Below are 22,879 nucleotides of genomic sequence, written 5' to 3'. Positions count from 1 at the left end.
GAATAAAGGAAGAGAGAAAGGTTGGTCTATTAGTTCAAGCACGGGACAGGGAGTAAGGAGATCTGGATTCTGTTCTTGGCACTCGCCACTGAGGAAATGGCTGGACCACTGGACAGCGGTATTGTCCCCCAGAAGAGGGGAGCACAAAGTGTGGCACAGCCAGAGGGCTGAGTCCTGAAGAGGACGCCGCGGTCCTTGGAGTGACATGGGTTCAGGAGCAGAAGTGATGGTGGGTGAGACACCACCGAGAGTCAGTGTACTGACTTGTGGAGATGATCTACAAGACAACACTAGCACTAGCATGATGAGTCATAGGGCCAACCAACTAAATTTAAATCTAGTATGAAATATGTAACACAGGAGCAGCTGAACTAACTTTATTGTTCTCTTTCATATTTAATTTGGGGAAAAAATTGCCATTTTTATTAGTTTTAATATAGCTTCTACATAATTTCCAGTCTACAGCCAGCAATTCTTCAACCAAAAAACTTCAGAAACAGACTTCAATGAGAAACTGTAGAACTGGAATTAATTTGCAAACTTGACACCATCAAATTAGGCCTGAATAAAGACTGGGAGTGGCTGGGTCACTACAAAAAATAATTTCCCCTCTGTTGATATTCACCCCTTCTTGTCAACTGTTGGGAATGGGCCACATCCACCCTAATTGAATTGGCCTAGTTAGCACTGACCTCCACCCACTCAGTAAGGCAACTCTCATCTTTTCATGTGCTGTGTATTTATACCTGCCTATTGTATTGTCCACTCCATGCATCTGATGAAGTGGGTTATAGCCCATGAAAGCTTATGCCCAAATAAATTTGTTAGTCTCTAAGGTGCCACAAGGACTCCTCATTGGTTTTTACTGACAGGAAGTTTTTCCAAATGTCCAACTTAAACCTCCCTTGCTGCAATTTAATTTCATTTCTTCTTAACAGTGAAAGTTCAGAGTACTGGGGCTGATGATATGTGTGATACCTCTTGCCTTGTTAATGTGCAGTAGCAGGGCATACCTGGGTATTCCTTAAGAGCTACATACCAAGGATTCTACAACCTCCCTCCTAGCTCATTGTTGTGAAGGCACACCTGGGACCTACTATGTTCCTCAGTGGTGGGAGCAGAGACCCGTCCTTGGTTCTTTCCAGTTAGGTAGTGGTAAAAAAAGAAGTGGGTGAACTAACCTAACCTAAACTCCATATTCCCCAAATGAAGTGTCTAAGCTCAGTTTACCTGAATTTACCATCTACTATACTTCTAGTTCTTTCTGTCCTGCATGGGTTGTCCTTGCCTGAGGAATTGGTATCTGATCTATATTTATGGCTTCTGTTTTGGGGGGTTATTAATTTCATTTTGGGGGTTGAAATTAGCCAAAATGAGTTTATCCCTTTCTACTTTTTAATTTTATCTACTTATCTTTTCTCAGGAGTAAATATAGGAGTCAGTGTATTGTATCTCCATAGACATATATTATATTTGTGCTGCCCTGTCACAATAGGCTTGAAACATTTTCTCATCTGGCCGTATATCTTGACGGCATCAGAAACGTGATAATTAAAGTATTTTCTTACCATTTGGAAAACATGTAGCATTAAATGTTCCCTGCCATCCTTGGAGGTTGGGAATGGGAATGGACATGTTTAGTAAAGCGCATTACTTTCTGTAATGAGTCTGCATGTAAATAACTGTACTTTATTTACTTGTCAACTGATATACAACGTTACTATGATTTTTCTAACAAAAAACTATAGTTTTGATAAAGCAAATCCAGTTAACCGATTGTAAAAATAGGATTAGGAGAAATCAACTAGTTTATGAAGAAATGGGCAATTGTTTATTATCTCAGCAAAATAAAATACTGTTTATTCTCTTTGAAATAACAAATTCATATCTCTAGAGCTGAGAAAATTGCTGTCTGCATTTCTAATCATTGCCATTGGGTGGTGCCAGGCAATCAGTATATACAATATTAGACAACTGTTTCCTTTTGTACATATCAGAAATCAAACAAGCTTTAAAATCTGAGCTTGAATAATTTACAATGCAAATAAACTTAGCAACTAGTTCAAACAGTTAATGCAAGTTTTTTACATTTAAGATAAAGCAAGGGTCTGTCTTATTTCTGCTTATTTTTTATATGAATACTTTGACCTGCAATGTTGTTTTGCCCAAAGGATATTAGTGTCTAGGTTTTGATCACATCGAGCTAATGTAGCTTAATTAATTGGGCCTTTTAACATGCCTGCTAACGTTAAGGCTTTTGTTCCTTAGGCTTGTAACAAACGTGTGTGTTAGATGTTCAAGCTGACTGGAAACAAATGATACATTTCAAACTTTAAAAAATACCTACTTCATTCATATTTAAACAAGAATAATTTACTGTTCAGTGCCCAATGAAAGGAATGAAATATGAACATTTTAAAATCATAAATGTTTCCTGACTTCTTCTTTTCATATATTGTATTATGATAATAAAATGTATATACCAGATTGTATCCTGGAATTCATACCGCATCTAACTCAGTGTCTCAAACATTTGGTTTATAGTAACAGAAAAAGAAATAAAGGGTGCCATTAAACATATTTATTATAAAATAAAATTGCATTAGCTGGAAATAAAAAATAAAATAAAAATATCACTGACGAGGAATTCAGGGGGTAAGAGTCTGAAAAAAGCATTTAATTTTCAGAAAGGAATATCACATTGCCTTTTGTTTCTGTGTGTGTGTGTGTGTGTACACAAGCACATATCACACACATCTTTTCCTATGATCATTTGTATTAAAATGGGGGAAACAAATGATCATGTGATATGTTTATAATTTACAAATTTTTAGTAAAACAGTTAATGTGAATTGAAACTCACTCTGAACACCATATATTAATGTATGAAATGGTTTCAAATAAAATATGGTCTGTGGCACACAGCTGAATAGGTTTAAAAAAAGGTTTGTCCAACTTATATGGGCTCATATAGCTCCTGGGTTGCTTGGCACCAAAACAGTAATCTAGCTGACATTCAATTTAATATTTTATCTTATACTTGGGTTTTTTCATTATCCTTCTCCTAGACAAATTTTTTTAAATAAAATCAGTTTTTTAATCTTTTAAAAGTTCTAGCTGACAAGAAACTTCATGTCAAATGAGCTGAAGAATTTAAAAGACGCAAGAACCGAATTGGACGGCAGGAGAGAATGAACAACCACACCACACACACGTGATTCCTTTCTTATCCACACATTTTATCTTGTTCCTTTTCACCTGATTGCAGCAGAGCAAGACCACTTTTACATCTAAAATGATGCACTGTATTCCACTTTGAGGCCAAAAGCTTCCAAAATGTTTCTAATAATTTAAATTGTAATTTCTCTGTCTAGACTTTGTTTTTCTTGACTAACCTTTCATTAAAAACTGAACTTTTTTGCAGTACATAAATCAGTGGCACATGTGCATTTCTGGACTCTCCCAAGTTTTACGCTGGTAGTGTTTTTGTAAAACATTCCAAAACATTGAAATCCAGGAACTGCAAGAAAACAAGTCTTTAATTCAAATTTAGGAACATTTTTTAAAAATGTGAGTACAATTTTCAGGCAGAAGTACAAAGTACTCATAAAATGTCTTCCGTCTAATTCTAATACCAGTAAGAATACTAACATCACCAGTGATGAGCTTAGGTTCTTGTAGGTGATGCTGTTTGTGAAGTCAAATTTGGTAGACTTTTTTCTGAAGTTCTGTTTCTCTTAATATATATTTTTGCCTTTATTTGTTGTGCCATTTTTAGAGGCTCACCTTAAAAAAATATGCTGTAGTCATTTGCAGCATTTGTGGTGTTTAAATGTACATCGTTATGCTGGTTTGGTTCTACTGACATCTTAACATTCTTAATAATCACTAGTCATTTATGTGTGCTCTGTAAAGGCATAATGTGCGTTTATATAAAACATAGTTATGAGGGCACATTATCTTGTGAGGCAGCAGTTAAAATGAAAATTGAACAACTGCAGACTTGCTATGTCAGTGTTTTAATAAATTTAACAGATTGATCCACAGTCCCTACCTCACTTTGTGGGCTTATACATATATCAAAGTGTTTGAGAGTTGTATGCATAAGTCCCTTTGCGGAGTAGTGAGATGTATGCATGAAACTCCTCACATTGCTTTACTAACTTATCTAGAAATTCTTGTTATGCAGGCAAGATGTTACTAGGACATGGAATAAATTCAAACATTTGAAACTAACTCTTAGTGGCGTTAATAGTTAAATGGAGTTTACAACTGACCCTTACTTATGAATGGATAACTGGTAGCTTATAGAGCTGCTGGCCTGCAATCTATTACAGCTATTTGTGCTAATTTAGTAAACAGTCTGAAGACAGCCTAAAGATTTGGCAGTCATGGTGGATGATCATCTGAACAAGAGCTCCCAGCGTGATGCTATGGCCAAAGGGGCTAATATGATCTTAATCTCAAGAATTAGAAGAGCGGCTATTTTACGTCTGTGTTTGGAATTGGTGTGACTCCTGAGGGAATCCTGTGTCCAGTTCTGGTGTCCATATTTCAGGAAGGATTTATAAAAAATTGGAGAGGATTCAGAGAAGAGCCACAAGAATGATTAAAGAACTGGAAAACATGCCTTATGGTGATAGGCTCCAGGAGCTGAATCTATTTAGCTTAACCAAGAGAAGGGTAAAGGTATGCCTTGATTACATTCTATAAGTAACTACATGGTAGAACACGATCCAGTGGCTAGAAGTTGAAGCTAGACACATTCAGATTAGAAATGAGGTGTAAATTTTTAACAGTGAGAGTAATTTACCATTGGAACAATTTACCAAAGGTCATGGTGGATTGTCCATCACTGACCGTTTTAAAATCAAGATTGGATATTTTTCTAAAAGATCTGCTCTAGGAAATGTTTTGGGGGAGTTTTATGGCTGTGTTATACAGGCAATCAAACTAGGTAATCCCAATGATCCCTTCTGGAGAATTATAAGCTATTGTATGTTTTAAATAATAACGTAGTTGCTGTACCTCAGTATCTTTAGTGCAAAAAAACCCAAAACATGATCAGGAAAGCGTTAATGTGGCTACTTCACATCACATTATATTCTACTTGTCACAATAAGGTTTATATAATATCATACATAATTTATTATGAATTTTTCAGTGTTCTATACAAAAAGGTTTAAACAGTAACTACGGTAATGGGAGAATAAATTCAAAAATGTATGGGCCAGATCCTCAGCTGCTGTAAACCAGCATATCGCTGTTGATTTATTTGGCACTACATCACTTTACAGTAGCTGAGACTTTGGCCACCTGTAATGCACTTTTAAAACTGTTGTTGCAATGTTTATTTTAAAGCTGAGATAATCCATGACTCACATGTAATTTTTGGCTTCTGAACCTGTATTTATGATATCAAATTTGTCCTATCAACCTACTTAGCTTTTCTTTTTTAAAACCAGTGTTCAGGGGTTTGCCATTCTCCTGCAGACTGTTCCAGTACTGCTGAATTTAGAGAGAGAAAAATTGCTTTTTAAACCCATTTAATTTTGAAAAATACCAAGGTGTGGAACAATAATCCAGGAGGTTCAGTGTCAAATTACCATTCTTTATTAAAAAATAAAATAAGCAGGAGGTCTAGCACATTATTTCACTGCCTAAATCACACAGTAAGAGGGCCCATCAAAGAATAGTGGGAATTATCACAGCAGCTTGCTCCTTGTTAGAATCATTTACCTCATGACCCTTTCATTTGCCTACTGCCACTTTAGTTTAAGAGTGACAACACTGTATAGCACTCTGCAGTTTTTTTCCCTTTCCCTTTCCCTTAGCACCAGATGCCTTTGTAAAGCAGACTGGTGAAGCAGTGAACAAAACCTTGTGGGATAAGTCTGACACTGGAAGTTAATGATTATCAGTCGAAACAAAACACTTGTTTACATGTTGTAGTCATTAGAGGTTCCAGTCAGTCATACCTCGGCTGGGATTCCTGCCAAATGTTTTGAGGGTTCTTTCGCAAGCTGTGCAGTTTTGTAAATACAAAAGCACTCTTATTAAGCCTTTTTAGTATTAGACTGTGCAATTAAGATGACGGGTAATTAGATTCCTTTATTTGGAGTAGAATGGTCCAAGATACACACACAACTTTCTTAGCCATGGGACATCATCAGATCTGTATTTGGGTGTTCCGCTACAGATCAAGGACTAGGACAACTTTTTCATATTATGCACATTTTTTCTGTATTACAAATTGCAGTCAAACCTCACAGTTGTATGAATTTTTTTTCTCACCTTATTGTCAGCACCTTCAACGTGACCATAAAACTTTCTTTTCTGTTTAGTGTGTGTCAGTTTTCTGGAGACACTTTGCTTATATCTTTTTTTCTTAATACTGCTGGGTTTTCATTTCAGCCTTATTACAAGTGGGATTTGGGAAGTGAGTTGACCATGAAGGAATTTAGAAAAGTTTCCAATTAAAAATATCCTTAGTTAAGCTAACACTGGCATAAGAGTGTTGTCCAGCTCCTTTGCTAGCAAGTGAATATTTCTTTTAACACCTGTGTATTAGTCCATACCTGTATAAGTAAGTGGTTGCTTTCGCATTTCAGTTTAGTAGAAAACAGCCACAACAGCTCAGATTTGACCAGATTTTGTAAACACTTTAATCATGTAAGGATGCATTTAATAAATAATCGTGGGAGCCATTGAACCCGTTTCACATACTCTTCTGTCTTGACAGAGTTCTCTGAATTCAGCACAATGGTAAATTATTTAAGGTTTGGGAGGCCATATTTTGTAACTGTGAATTGTAAGACAACTGAATCATCCATACATATTTTATCTCTATTTTTTCTTTGCCAAAGAAGATATCAGTTTTCGTTGCTACTATGTAGGACTGCTCGCTTTGACATTTCCCGGTTGTCTGTAGTGCTAGGCAATAATTAAATATCAGGTGCATAAGCTGCTCTTTAATTTGACATGTGTGCTCCAGGCAATAAACACATGCAGTGCAATGTGGGAGTGTAATTGCTAAGGAATAAAATCTTGTACCAAGTGAGATCATTGTATCAGGTACTGTGTGACAGCTCATTTGATCATTATGCCCAGGCTAAAGAGGTTGCCTAATTAGTTTCCATTAAAACTCACCCTTTAATCAGGAATTATTCTTGCATAAAGAATGTCACTTGGTCCAGATGAATGAACAATGGTTCCCCCTTGAGATTCAACTATCTGTTACACTTGGGATGCCATATGTCTTTTCAAACAATTCAACTATAGCAGCAGTAGTCTGTGAACCTGGATCTCATGCCACTGAACAGTGCATGCATTTTCTTAAAACCAGCCAGCATTCTACAGAAAGCCGCGAGTGGTTTTCTGTATATACTGTTTCAAGCCATACCAAGCTCCATTCAAGCAATACGCTGGATGTGCTGCAAACTTGCAAGAGACTGATGCTCTGGCTCTTTCTCATGTTGTTTCTAAATACTGCAGTACATATTTTATCATAGTGACAAAAATTAATTGTGAATGCTTTTATCTGGAGCTGGGCTTTGGTCATGCACCTAGAAATGTAGAGCTAATCTGATGCTTCCATGTTTGAAGGAAAATAATTTTTGAGCTCTTTCCTTGTGAAGATAGCCTTGAAAATGTAGTCTGATCACTGAGGCTGAAGGGTGGGATGTGATTTTTTCCCCCCCCAACACAAATCTGAGCAGGGGGTTGGACTAGATGATCTCCTGAGGTCCCTTCCAACCCTGATATTCTATGATTTCGGTTCACCTAACTAAAAAAGTTATTCTGGATCTTCCGCTGTTCTGCAGTCACATGACTTGGCTGCTTATTGGAGTTCAGGCAACCCACAGACAACAGGGCTCAATTCTTGGGAATACTCCAAGCTAAATCACAGCTATGTTGCTATAGTTGCTGCAAGTGCCTGCCAGTCCAGCTGGCTGTCTGAAACCGAGCTGGCTCATCTGATGAGCAGAAATTGTAACCTTTGGACTCAAGGAGGGGCATCTTAATAACATGAGCGGCAGCATGGTGTAGTGAAATAGGCCTGGGACTGAGAATAAAGCGTTTGATATTCTAAACCCAACTCTAACATCCTCTTCATCGGGGCCTTAGTCAAATCACTTAACATTTCTGCTTTACAGTAATGGTTAATTATGTAACATTTGCAAAATGTTATTGGGCTAGAGTGTCTGTTTGTGATCCCATAGAAAAGGGAACTATGCTGTCATGCCATCCCCAGAGCGACCCATGAGAAACAATTGCCACTGCCAGGGTATGCCTATACTGCAGCTGGAAGTGATCGCCCCTTCCACTGTCGGGAACTGTACTTTTAAGGGGCTCATGTTATGTAACAGAGGCTCAAATTGTGTAACTCAGGGGCAGTGGGAACTTATGCTGAATGTCTCTGAGTGATTCCTGAACCCCACAACCACCACATCTTTTTAGATAAAATGATTTATATAAATTTGGGGTACCCAAAGTAATGGTCCTGATAGTCTTCTCCTAAATGGTTAGTCCTGTGCATATTGGTGTGATCATAGCAGACATCAGTTGTATATATTGGATGAGGAGGAGTGAAAAACTTTTGCAGGCTAGCCCCAAAATATTAAGGCTGGCTGTGTATCCCAGGATAATGACATGGTTTTATAGTTTTTTACCATTTTATTATGGCTGTGGGCAATTATTTTCAAAGAAAAGAGTGCTGTACTATGAGCATTCAGGAGATCTTATAGCTGTGTATGTCAGAAATTCAGTTGAGCCTCCATTGTACAGCACATAATATAATCTGCATTCTCAGTTCCCTGGCCTAAGACATGTCATGATGACAGGTTTCAGAGTAACAGCCGTGTTAGTCTGTATTCGCAAAAAGAAAAGGAGTACTTGTGGCACCTTAGAGACTAACCAATTTATTTGAGCATGAGCTTTCGTGAGCTACAGCATCCGATGAAGTGAGCTGTAGCTCATGAAAGCTCATGCTCAAATAAATTGGTTAGTCTCTAAGGTGCCACAAGTACTCCTTTTCTTTATGTCATGATGAGTTTGAGTACCACCACTTTCACACTTATGCCGCATGGTTTATTGCTCTATAGTAGTTCTCAGTGTAGTATGAGGACATATGTTCTATACAGACACTACTGTGCACCATGACAGGGTACTAAAAGGGTTAGGATCCAAATTCTAGACATGGTTCCTCTGCAGTGTGGATTTATTATTAGTATTTAGTATTTCTATTTTGGTAGTGCCCAGAGTTGGCTAAGCACATTCCAAACACAATGGAAGACTATGGTTGCCTGTAAAATAAAGAGTAGGGGAAAGGCATACAACATACAGGAAAAAATGACCAGTTTGATGAAAGGTCCATGACTAATTAGTCACACTTCTTAAGTTAAAGATCACTGGTCCATCTAGTTAGTATCCTGTCTCAGATACTAGCAGGTACGAGATGCTTCAGAGAAAGTTCAAGTATCCTTTTGGAATAATGTGCCCATAGTAGAATTGTCTTTCTAACCTCAGATAGTTAATGGCTGTCTTGTGCTCTAAGGTTTTGTATCCTTGTTTTTCCCCTCTTAACTAGTGTAACTATGGATGTTCACATTACCCCTATAAATATCTAAAGCTTTTCAGCCCCACTAAGTTCATGGCTTCATTGAGTTCCAAAGCTTGGTTATGCTTTGTGGTTTTAACCCCTCACCCCACAATCCCCCCCAAATGATTTATATAATGACATTATAGTATTTTACAACTTTGTGATGATGTCAAGATACCCCTATTTTCAACCTAACACCATAAATCAGTTTGGCTTCACTCTAAACTTGTCCTAGCTTCAATGAAAAGTTCATGAACTGCGCAAACTTGGCTCAAATTTTGATGAAAAACTGGCCTGAAGACAGTTCACATTTTCATTGAAACCCTTGCAGTGATTCCACAAATAGTTTAAGTATGTTTAATGATCTTCATAGGCAAACTTCCTTAAAAACAAAAACACATTTGTTGTAAATAAATATTTAGAATAATCCGTTCAAGTTTTGGGTGAATATTTAGGGCTTTTTGTATTTTATCCAAACCAGTTATCCAAATCCAAACCAAGACCTGAGATTTATATCTTAATTTTTCTCTTACAAATGTATACATTTATTTTTATGTATATTATAAAATAGGAACTGTATATGTATTACCTTTTTGTTAATAATCTAAACAATCTTTTGTGTTTTATTAGGCATCCACTAGTATGGAATCAAAAACATTGTCCAACACAGAATTAACCTTTCTCATATGCAAAAAACAAATGAAAATGTATTCAATGTAAACTGAAAGCCATCAGAATTTCTCTGTGTAACATACTGGTACTTTATAGTCCTTATCAACCTGAAAACATCAACTATAATTCGGAAGCCTTAATACAATTACTTAAAATGTTTTGTTTTACAATGATATTTCAAAATTTTCAGTAAGAATAATTTATTGGCCTCCTTTTAATTTTACTGTGTACAGTGAATGTTACCAAGGAAAATAAACCATGGTTTGTTTTGTTTCTGTAATGTTCTGTTCTATCTATGTGGTCAAATTCTGCTCTTAGTACAACAATGTAAATATGAAGTAACGCTACTGGGTTTACTGTAGTCTTCTTCAAACCTGGCATAATTCCATTGTCCACTTATTCCAAATTTACACCGTTATAACTGGGAGTAAAAACTTGACCTAATGGATATTTTGCCTCATTAAGAACTGTAGGATTATTCCAAGGTGAATAATATAAAATATTTCTTCTAATATATCCGTTTTAACAGAAAATCCAAATTATATCTGTACAGTGGCTCAAAACTGTTCCTAAATCCAATGCAAAGAATTCAGAATTATAAAATGTGCCCAATAATACACCTATACAAAATGGATAACCCCAAGCATTCAAAAATGGGAATTAGGTCCTGTGACAGGGTCGGGCCAGATGGCTACAGGAGAGTGATGGAAAGTTGATATATTAGCCCCAGATTAAGCAGATCCCTTTTTCCTGAGTAACATAATGGGCTGTTCCAGAACAATCAGGAAGTTGCTGGAACCAATTAAGGCAGGCTAATTAGGATACCTGGAGCCAATTAAGAAGCTACCAGAATCAATTAGGTTAGGCAGGCTAATCAGGGCACCTGGTTTTAAAAAGGACCTCACTTCAGTTAGTGAGGTGTGTGTGAGGAGTTGGGAGCAAGAGGCGCACAAGAAGCTGAGAGTGAGTAGGCATACTGTTGGAGGTCTGAGAAGTACAAGCGTTACCAGACATCAGGAGGAAGGTCCGGTGGTGAGGACAAAGAAGGTGTTGGGAAGAGGCCATAGGGAAGTAGCCCAGGGAGTTGTAGCTGTCATGCAGCTGTTACAGGAGACACTATAGACAGCTGCAATCCACAGGGCCCTGGGCTGGAACCTGGAGTAGTGGGTGGGCCCAGGTTCCCCCCATCCCCTCAACTCCTTATTTGATCTGAAAGGAGTTGATCTGGACTGTGGGTCCCACCGGAGGTGAAGGACTCTGTCCTGTCCCTCGATCCATTAGATGGGCCAACAGAGACTGTGGGGATTGTTCTCCTTTTTTCCCCATGCTGGCCAGTGATGAGGTTAGCCGAGTGAATAGCAGGTTTGTGCCACTAAAAAAAGGAGCCAAACTGAGGACTGCCATAAACCTCTGAGGCGAGCAAATCTGCCAGAAAGCACAGAACCCACCAAGGCAGAGGAGGAACTTTGTCACAGCCCCCAAAATCACAAAAATTGCTTAAAAATCATGGGAATGGCATAAAATCATTATTTTTTTTAATTTGCCTTCTGGTTAAACCTTTTGGCCTAGTCTATATGGGGAAATTGACTGGAATAGCTAATCCAGTCAAATTATTACACCAAATTATTCTGGAATAGTTACTTTTATTCCAGAATAGCCCACATGGGGAGCTATTGCATAATAGTGTATTCTGCAGTAGATATTCTGGTCATTTTACCCATGTAGGTAAGGATTTAGCATGCATTCAGTTCAGCTTTTTTCAAGACTTTCTCTACAACAGTGAAGACTAGAAACTTACCTAAAAAAATAATGAAGCTGAGATTCTCGTGCAATTTTTTTTTATTCTAGCAGCTGGGGCTTTAACACTAACACCAAATTTTGTGAGACTCATGACAAAATCATGAGATTTGGGAACACAGCCTACAGTGGAAAATCTACAGCAAACAGGATTCAGAAATGTAAGTTTTAATGTTGACAACAGTACAATTTGAAGTATGGTGAAAAAGTCTCTTGTTTAATAAGTGCTGTGACTTATGATCTATTATTACTGACACTTGTATTAAAAGAATAAACTACAAATTTATTTTTGTACTGAATTCATTATTCAAAGGTTGTTGTTCATTCTCTAGCTTTTTAAAAGGCCAACTTTCATGGGAAGTTGCAGCTGAAGTTCAAAAATAGTATGTATTTACAGTTGACTTCATTTTGAAAGCTTTTCCTGTTCATTCTTTCATATAGAATGTTGAACACATAATATTCACAGACCCTCATGATAATAGGCTCATTGGGACAGGGAAAGCATCTTTCTTGCTTGTTCCATTTGAGTTAATACATCTGGTTTGGGCTCTTGAGAAATCAGGTTGGTATCTGCAACCCCTTGTTAAAAGATGTCTAGATCCCATCCTTGGTGCCCCGTCAAAAGTTATTATGAATTGATCCCTAAAAGCTTTTGAAAAATTAGGTTTTACTAATGTCTTAAGTTTATTTTAAAATAAATGCAAGTGCCATGTACGATCGTTATTTCTTATGTATGGTAGAGCTGTCAACCGCTAAAATAGGACAGATCTACATGTTAGGTTAGATTGGGAGGTGAAGCAGAAGCACATAAGTTCTTCAAAAGGGATATGGAATCTCTCTGATGCTTTTCTTTACAGAAAAATCCACTAGTGTATGTCCTGGAAAGTAGAGTTTACAGCTTTCAATGGTAATGACTGGAAACATATTTTCAAGTAGACTCAAAACACTGCAAAAACGAAGATCTGTAGAGAATAAAGGAAGGATCAATATATGTGTGGGTTTTGGTTAACTACAGAATCTACCAAAGTGTTATGATTTTTCCAAATCACAAGACATTAATGCTATAGAAGAAACTCTGATTATTTCTAACTTAAAAAACAGAGGTACTTAAAATGATGACTCGGAAAAAAAAACACATCAAAATTGCAATGTTCCCTTTGTTTCTTGTAGAATTTCAGAACTTCTTTGACATCATGATCCGAATACATAATTTTTATCGTTGAACCATAACATGCTTAAATATAAAGTTAATCCAAGAATTACATATATACTATTGTGTATCAATTTTAATATTAATATATATCTGCTAATGCCTATCTCTTCAATTATAGAATATTTTAGTATTTTTCAAATTTTGAAATGAAGATTCTGTCAGAAAACTAATGTATTCTTTTGTATCATATCTGCTAGTCATGTGCTTTAAAAGTCCTTCATTCAAGGTTGCACCGGAGGTTAGGTGAAGCTAAGGCTGCTATCAATAAAATAGTTTCAATTTTTTTATCATATTACATAATGTGAACAAGGGATAGTAAGGTTGTGTTTTGTGGAATTTTGAACCTATTCAGAAAAGCATATGTGGACCCAGAATGTTTAAGGTTCTTACTGTGTTTGATTTTGTCCTTTTCCGTTGGCAAGCAGGGGAAAGTGAAAGTTCAGTTTCTTTTCAGCTCTGTCAGAATAAGATTAGTAGTGAGGAAGCTATCTCCTATGGCACTCCAGTCCTCTGTTCATATTCTTTCAGCTACTCAAATATAATTTTGTTTCTCTCTCTCCCTCGCTATACCTCCAGTACTTTCCCAACTGCATTCAACAATGTATATTCTCTTGGCTACTGTATTCTATCCACTCTTTTTTCTCAGCTTCTCCACTGCCATTTAATTATATTATCTTATTCAAGTTACTCTCATCCTCTCTCTCTGTTGCCACCATCTGCTATAATTCTCTCTCTTAGCTTCATATGTTCTTTGGTCTTAAAATACAAACTGATAGATATCTTCTATTGTATTCTGATCATCCCTGTGCTATGCTTCCCAGTTATAAACTATTGCCTCTTCTTCTTCCCCCACTGTGGCCTACTCTGACACCTCCTCCTACCCCTTCAGCCATCTGCTTCCTGTATTGTCACTCCAGTGTCCTCTCAGCTTCAGCATTCTGGATTTACTCTCATGGCATTTGTTCCCTTTTCAGCTCCTTCAGCTGTTTAGAGACAGTCTTCCTGCTGTCCTGCTGCTTTCAAGATCTTGCTCTTCTCTCATCTTCTCTCCCCTAAGCTTCACTGAACTTCTTATCTCTTCTTATATGATGGTACAATCAGTTCATCTTCCCCATGCCAGCCAATTTTCTCCCTCTCAGTCCTTGTCCCCCCTTTACATTCTGCACAGGTATCTAGGACCATTGATGGGAGTAAGTTTTCTTTATCATGAGTTCTCAATGCATTCAGAATTAAAATATTTCCTTTGATATAAGCTCCTGTGAGTGAAGAAACAACTCTTCTTATGTGGCGTCTCAGTGGGCTTCAATTGCTCACTCCAGCCCCCACCCTATTCCCCCTACCCGAGCTTGCCGCTGCAATCTTGCCCAGAGTCTTCTCGATCAACCATTGTGGTGGACTCCACCAGGACACTCTGGTCTAGGATTCAGTAGTATGCAAGAGCTCAAGAGTCAGCAGCGCTGCTCGTGAAACAAGCATACATTGAAGCCAAACAGCATTTATCGCTTCTGACCTACCACTTGACGAGGTACAGGTGGGATCCCTCAGTGCTTTGAGGCCGTTATCCCAGCAGATGGTCTACCGGTGACACCTGTAGTTGAGATAATAAATGGAATCAGATGGCTAGGAGGTCTGTGGCTGAATCCAGAGAGCACAGGAAAGAGAGATCAAGCCAATGAGATAAAACATGGCCTTTTTGGAGTGAGACTGCTACATAACTCTTTTCCAGACTTTCCTTTCACCCTGTGTGTGCTTAATTTTGTCTAAACCAAATGGGAAAAATTAGCTAGTGGCATGTGATGTCATAGAAAGATAAGTTGGAAGAATAACTATGCAGTTTGTAATGGATGTATTAGTGGAGCTGTACTCCAGTAGGTGCTAGTATTCAGGAGGACAGAGTACAGGTCAATTGAATTTAGGCTTTTCTATAGCAACTGATATGTTTCCAATGTGGGAAGAGATAGTGTGGAACTTCCTATTTTCCTGTGAGTTGAAGAGAGCAAATCTGTAACTCCTGTTCTGGCTGTTAGTTCTGTGAATAAAATGGTAGTTTAAGAGAATCACTTTTGTCATAGCTGGTCTAAAATTGCACCCCGCCCTCCAATCTTCCTAGACCAAACACTACTCATAATCAAGGAAAAAACCTCATAATTCTTTAAGATGCTGAGAAACACCAGCAAAACCAAAAATCTGCCAGGAAGAGAAACTCCAGCCCAGGCTAAAGAACAGAGACCTGGCAGCAGCATAGATGCTCTCATTCTGCAGATGCATGTATGGAATCGTGCCCTGAACTTACAGAGCTCATCAAAGACATAATTTGCTTACAAGTGGAGATGTACTTATTCAGACAAGAAGTGGCTGGGAAGTTCAAAGGAGTGGAAAAATATTGTCTGAAATGAGACAATAAACCCCCCTGGACCTGAATGGATGAAGTTAAGCAGTGCATGCAGTAAAATATTACAAAGATTACCTAGAGCCCGGAGTGCTATATTCAGTCTGCTGCAATTAGTCTCTGTTTAGTCCACAGCTCTTGCTTTCAGGATCTGAGGTTGGCCCCAGTTTGGAATGATGTGTATATAGTCCCAGAATGGGGCTCAGATCTTTTCTTTTCTCCACTTAGCTTCTTAAACATCATCATTTCTTTCTGTTGGTGTATCTGCTTTTCTAGTAATGGAGTTGATTTCCATGAATAAAGTCTTCATATGGTTTGTAAGACTAAGATGGGGGTTTCAGGTTATTAGATGTTTGTCTAGCTGGAAGGAGTCCAACACCATTTTGCTATACAAGCAGGGCGATTGTGAAGATCTAAAGAACTATCGTCCAATATGCCTGCTCTAGGAAGTATACAAGCTGTTCACCAAAATAATAACAAACCGACTCTCACAGAGTCTGGATGAGCAGCAGCCGAGATAGCAGGCAGGTTTTCGAAGAAATTTCAGCACAATGGACCGTATTTTCACTATAAACCAGCTACTGGAATGCTCAAGGGCATACAAATTCCCTTTATGCATTGCCTTCATCGATTATGAAAAAGTGTTTGACAGAGTAGAGATCAATGCAGTGTTTGAAAGCTCTTGCAGAGGAGGGCATTGACACAAACTACATCAAACTACTATAGGAAGCAAATTCATAGTGAGCTACAGATATAACTCTATTTGACACTCCCCTTTGCATACCAGTTAAAAAAGGTGTGAAACAAGGAGACATTGAAACTTTTCACAGCCTGCCTTGAAATGATAATGAGGTGGATGAATTGGAAGGGTGGAATAAGTATCAATGGAAAGCAGTTAAACCACCTCAGATTCGTGGACAATATTGTGTTGGTTTCCGAAAATACTATCAAACTACAGAAGTCAGGCAACATGCACCAACCTCTTCAACTCAACATTACTTCCGGCAATGTTGTACTGCTGCGAAACATGGGTGCTGATGAAGGTAGAGGAGTAGCAACTGTCTGCCATGGAGAGAGCGACAGAAAGAGGAATTCTGAGGATTTCAATCCGTGACTGAGTTCCCAGTGAAGTGATCAGACAGAAGGGTGGAGTGTAGGACGTCGTTGAAAGCAGGTATAGTAAAATGCGATCGGCCCGGCATATAGTGAGGCTCACTGACAATCAATGGACTGCAGCTGTCACCGAGTGATACCCATGGGAACTCAAATGACCATTCAGCTGACCTCCAAAGAGATGGGAAGATTTCATCATGAAAAGACATGGCCGCACATGGAGAAGGAAGGGCAGGATAAAAGATAAATGGAAGACGTGTTGTGATTGGCGCAATCGGTCAAGGTGTCTATTGGAGGATGTTCCCCAGTATTGCTGCACCCCAGCCCAATGGTGTCCTTAGCAGGAGCCCCAGTTGAGCTGGGGGGGAGTGTAGGTTTTTTGTGGGGATAACTCCCTTCAGGGTTTTCAGATACCTAGATGAGAATTACTTTCTGAGCTGATATCAGGTGTGGTTGAGTTTAGTTAAATTCAGAAGCTTTAAAAGAGGCTGAGCTATGCTGATGTGTTTGAGAATGTATAGTTTGCTGATGAGAAGCTGAGAGAGAGAGAGTGTGGAGACGTAAGTCCTGTTTATGATGTTTAATTTAATTGTGGGTGTATTGTGCATGTGTGTGTTTATATAGAGTTTACAGATAGCTGAACTACACGAACACTTTAAATAAGCTATTACCAGCAGGAGAGTGGGGTGGGGGGAGAGAAAACCTTTTGTAGTGGTAAACACCCATTTTTTCATGGTTTGTGTGTATAAAAAGATCTGCTGTACTTTCCACAGTATGCATCCGATGAAGTGAGCTGTAGCTCACGAAAGCTCATGCTCAAATAAATTGGTTAGTCTCTAAAGTGCCACAAGTACTCCTTTTCTTTTTGCAAATACAGACTAACATGGCTGTTACTTTGATACATGAACATAATGTGGTGAGAGACGGATGGTTAATATTACTTTGGTTGAACACGAACCTAAAATGCCCGAGAGACATTGCTATCCTTGGGTTACCTGTGAACGTTTCTCAAGCGTTTCACATCCATCCACAAATAATTTCCTTGTGTTTTAAAGAATATTCTTCTCTTTTAAAGAACCTTAGAATCTAGTCTCTCCTTTCTAGTTCCCTTATGAATAGCTATGACTATGTCTTCTTCCAACAATTTTGAAGTAGAGGGACACTTTTCATTTTAATTTTTACTCTCTCCATTCTATTTAGAAGAGTTGGAATGTCTTACTTTTATATATGCATGCTATCACCCCTCCAAAGAAATTACTCCATTGCATTAGGGTAAAAGTCTCATTAATACATGTTTTCTTGTCAATATAAAACTTTCCTGAACCCATTTCTTATCTTGACTTCCTTGAGCGAGAGTGCTGTTTTTCGTATATACAACTGTGTTCTTCTCACCAGCCGGTTTAAAAATAACTTGGCAGATGTTTTATTTTTTGTGATGTACGACGTATTTCTATGCTTAAAACTTAAAATTAACTAAGCAATGTGCCAAGGTATGTCTTTTCATAATGGACTTCTGGGAACAGCATTATGTGGCCCAATACGCTACTGATATGTAATTAGATATAGTTTGTATATAACTATGCTGGTGTGGTCAGAGTTGAAGCTTTGCATTATAATGTAGACATGAGGAATCTGATGTGTGCATTGCATTAATGTATGTGTTGGAGGTGCATGGTTTTATAGAGGGATAGAGTCTGTCAGTGAAAGTGGGGAATGTGGTGAACAGGGGTTAAATTAGATGGACCCTGTAAGTTCAGTCTGTCTCCTCGATGACTTTTTATTGTATTTTAAACATATTTTAATATTACATAAATAATTACTTACTATTTATTATTTTACATTCTGTGAAGTACAGCAATACTAAGGCCCTGTCTATAGGAAATGGAGCACTAAGGAGTTGTCTCCATGGGTCAAACCATGTTTTAAAATGCTTCTTAAACATGATTTCAACCCACTTGTAGCCAAATCAGGATATAACATGCTCTAGCCAGACAGCGTGGATGGGGGCAATATATGTTAGATCCCATTTTGGCCACAACTCTGCTTAAGTCAGGTTTAAGGTAAATTGTGAATTGTGGTTTGCCTTATATAGATAGGGCCCTTAACCAGTTTGTGAAGGAAAATGTATTAAAATCCTGTGCTAGAAGATGGACTGGGCAAGACAGGTGGAGGAGCCACCTCAGAATAATAGGAATAAATAGTTGCCTTAACTCACATTCCCCATAATAGGGAGTGGTATGGTGGAGCACTGGGAACTCCTGGAGCCATTGAATCTGAGGGAGCACAGTGTCTTCTGGCGGACAGGTGAGTGTGGCTGATCTTCCACCCCTTGACAGGAAGCTGTATGCTTCCTCCCTGGACCAGCCTGTAAGGAGAAGGCACAACAATCATTTTCTCACCCTCCCTTGCTTACCTGGAGGGGCTGGCAGTTTTTGTAGCATGAGCCTTCTGAAGTCTTTCATTCAAGAGTATGCAAGAAATGCCTAATCCCATTGCAGGGAAAGGAAATGGGAAAGGAGGCTCATTGTACCCTCTTTGTCATCTTGCCCTCTTTCTATCTCAGCCCCCGTTTCTCTTCTTGTTGTTTTCCCCCATTCCTTTCCCTTCCCAATGTGTTACCACATATTTCTCTCCTCCCTGTCTGTTCCCCACCAGTGGTGATGGGGAAGCATTTCTTTCACAACCTATCTTTCCTAAAGTCCTGAGAAAGATGAGAACTGGAGTCAGAGCACCCCGTCACTATAGCAATAAGCTAACAGATGGAGGTTTGGTTCTGCCACTGGCTAGGTGGGAGTCAGTTGGCTGATTGCCCTCTCTACTTTTGTTGCTTTTTGCCCCAATTCTGCACTTGTTATACCAGTGAGAGTAAGGCAGTGAGAAAAGAGAGAAGGGATTATGAAATCTAACAGCCTTGCTCCTGCCCACCACAGCAGCCCCTAGCCATTGGAGACCTGCCCTTCCCCCCTACACCCCAATAAATAAATAAATAAAAGAAAATCAAGAGGATGATAATCTAACTCTCACTTCCCAAGACTGGCTTTAAAAACTGCAGCAGCCATCGATCTGGACAGTTGGGAGGCACAGTCATACAATGAGTTATTGGGAATAGACTCCAGGAATACAGTACTACCGTCTAATCATGAGCTGTAACAAACACACTTCCTCTATTAAGAACTTTTGTAAATAAGCTTTAAAAGAGAGAGAGAACTTGAACCTCATCAATGACAATAGCTGGTAGCTACAAAGAAACTTTCAGTGTTAGCAGTTCAGGAATCAGGAGAGTTGATTCAGTGAGAAAACAGGAGTTAGTTCTGGCTTTTAGTAAGCACCCCTTGAACTGAAGTTCACTAATGAGTAATTCAAAATAGCTGGCACGTTATTGGCCAGATCTGAATTTGCTATCAAGCATTGATATTGATGCCCGTTACCAATGATATAATTAGTAACACTAGATCTAGGTTTTATGTAAGTCATCTCTCTTTCAGTGCTTAGGAGATCCTTTCAAGTATTATCAAGCACACTTACAGTATGCCTAAATGTTAAGATGTTTCAAAATGATTCACATTTCTTTGAACATAAAGCATTTTCTGAATGGTTTTAAAACTGAGTTGGAAGGAAATGTGCTTAAGTTTTACCAAATTCTCCATTTTTACAGCAGTCCAGATCAACAAATGTGCAGCATTATTTAAAATAAAGGTACGAGGGCATGGAAAATTGCTGTGGAAGTGAAATTCTCTTTATTTAAAAAATAGGCCTTTATTTAAAAAATATATCCTCCAGTAAATTTGTAAAACTCAGAACAAGCTACTTAAAGTTAGAAGAAACTATAAGCACAGGGGAAAAAAAGACAACTTAAATATTTTATTTTATTTTTTAATCTCCTGGCCTCACAAAATATCTCTGTTCCTGACGGCTTGTCCTCTCCAATAAGACAACTGCTTATAAAATATACAAATAGAGGGTCACCTTTGAGGCTTGCTTTTCATTTGATTTTTAAAGGGAGAAAGGTACAGAGTTTGCAGACATTTTCAAATAAATCTAGAGGGGCTGGATGAACAAAGTAGGACAGCGCCAGCTAAGAACTGGATGTGGCTTTAATTTTAGGCAAGTCATTTTTTTTGTGGGTGTATAAAACTGGATCGCAGGGGGCATGTTATCTGCATGCAAGTCTCATTGAATTCAGTGTAGAGTGTGTGCACGTTTATCTCAGAGTAGGACATGGCCCCAGAAGCTCTAAGTGGTTAACATACCGCTCAGAAAGATAAACACTATTCATTTCAGTAGCATGTGGGAAGGAATAATTGTAATTTAACATACTTGAACCAAAGTAATTACCTTTCCAGTGTTTCCACAGTATGAAATTATAGTCCACAGTAATTTAGAAATATTAATTCTTTCAGGCTGCTGATGTGAGTGGTATATTTTGAATACATTGTGCAGGCTGGGGAAAAAATAAGTTTTACGACCTTGTGCTCTGTAATCTGACTTCCTTTTCAAATACTGTACCTCAGAACTGCTGGTCAGAGACTGGCTTGTAGATGAAGAGAAACTGACATTCAACCTCTTTGTGCATATATATGAGGTGCTGGCAATTTTTGTTTGTGTTTTGTAAGTTTCCATGTATGCAAAACATGAATGTTCCCAAGATAGGCTTTCTTCCCATTTCTTCCTTTGGATTTTTTTCCTGTTTCTGTGTTTTCTTATTGAAAAAGATCAGGTTTGCTTGGAGAATGTCATTAATCATGACATGCAGTCTGTGTGCTTTTTAAAAGTCTATTTCTTGCTTATAAATAAATGGTAATTTGTTTTAAAGCGTCATTGCACACAGTGTTCAGCCAGTTCGCATGCATTCGATTATTTTAAATAAATGTACCATAAATGGAACAAGTTCTTTCTAATTTGCAAATGATATGCAACATTTTTCACAAAAAAAAAAAAGAAAAAAGAGAGGAAAAACTGTAAAATTTGTTCTTAACTACATCTCATTAATGTGAAGCTGTTCAATGACCTGTAAAGATTAAAGAATTAGTGAATTGGTAAAATTATCAGAATGAAAAATCTGCATAATTTTGATTTCAATTTAAAAACCTGCTAAACATTCTTTGGGCTTTAGAAAAGGATATTACTTTTTAATATCTGTTCCCACAAATGTCCTGATATCATTACAAATGGACTGAAATAAAGGCAACAAATAGTATGTTTAAATGTATCGTGTTACAACAGTCTGTTTAAGCTGATGATTTTTTTTCTTTTCATTAAAACAACTGAAGACATTTAATTAAGTGACCACTCTGCTAAGTGGAGCAAAAATTAATATACATAAATGAATTTATGTGTGGGCAATGATGCATATTTAAAAATATGCTTCAAATGAGGAGCCAAAGAGAAAGAAAACAGTTTAGGAAGAATGTTCTGAAAGACTGTCAGATAATTAATTTTAAATCTCAGAAATACATAGGGTCTACTCATTGGCAGTACTTGAACTAAAAATTGTGACACAATTGCCTTTCAAATACTGGGCCATAGTATTGTAAATGAGTGGGAGAGTGACTGCCATCAAAGCTCATCTTGACCAGAAAAATCTGTTGTTTGAATATAACACCTATAATAACATGCTGTCTAATATGCTGAAAATGATATGTTGAGGCATGGGTCATCATTGCTAGAATTTGATTCAGAAATGCTGATGGTGATGAGCCCATAAGCAAAAGTCAGACTCACTATGGCGAGAATCCATTTTTCTACATGAAAAACAAATATGGGCTTAAGGAAGACTCCTTTGACACTTGTAGACTATTTTATGCTCATGTAATCTCATTCACCAAGTATATCCAGTTGAGGAACATAAATTCAGCCTTAAGATTGAGCAATTGAAGGAAGAAAGCAAAAAATAGAAGAGCGACCATTCTGCCTTAGAGTAGAAACTGCAGTGAATTGAACCCAATACCTCCTCGAGAATGTTTTGTTGCAGTCTATATGGCTGGCTATCTGTTTGTGGGCATATATTTTCTATAACACGTTCCTTACAGATATTTTTCTTGAGGTTTTATTTTTTACCCATTAAAACGGGGAGATTTAAAGATATTTCTCCATA

The 22,879-nt window shown here is 37.9% G+C and overlaps 1 long non-coding RNA gene across 1 annotated transcript in view; it reads left to right on the top strand.

Annotated features, from left to right (window-relative positions):
* The window catches only part of LOC122466226, a 39,279-nt gene that overhangs the window by 14,188 nt on the left and 2,212 nt on the right, over positions 1-22,879 (top strand). The gene's annotated exons all lie outside the window — the stretch shown is intronic.

This window comes from Chelonia mydas, chromosome 6 (assembly GCF_015237465.2).
Source record: "Chelonia mydas isolate rCheMyd1 chromosome 6, rCheMyd1.pri.v2, whole genome shotgun sequence".
In the NCBI taxonomy this organism is placed as follows: domain Eukaryota; kingdom Metazoa; phylum Chordata; order Testudines; family Cheloniidae; genus Chelonia; species Chelonia mydas.
The sequence above is the reverse complement of the archived record's forward strand: the minus strand, read 5'-3'. Positions and strand labels throughout refer to the sequence as shown.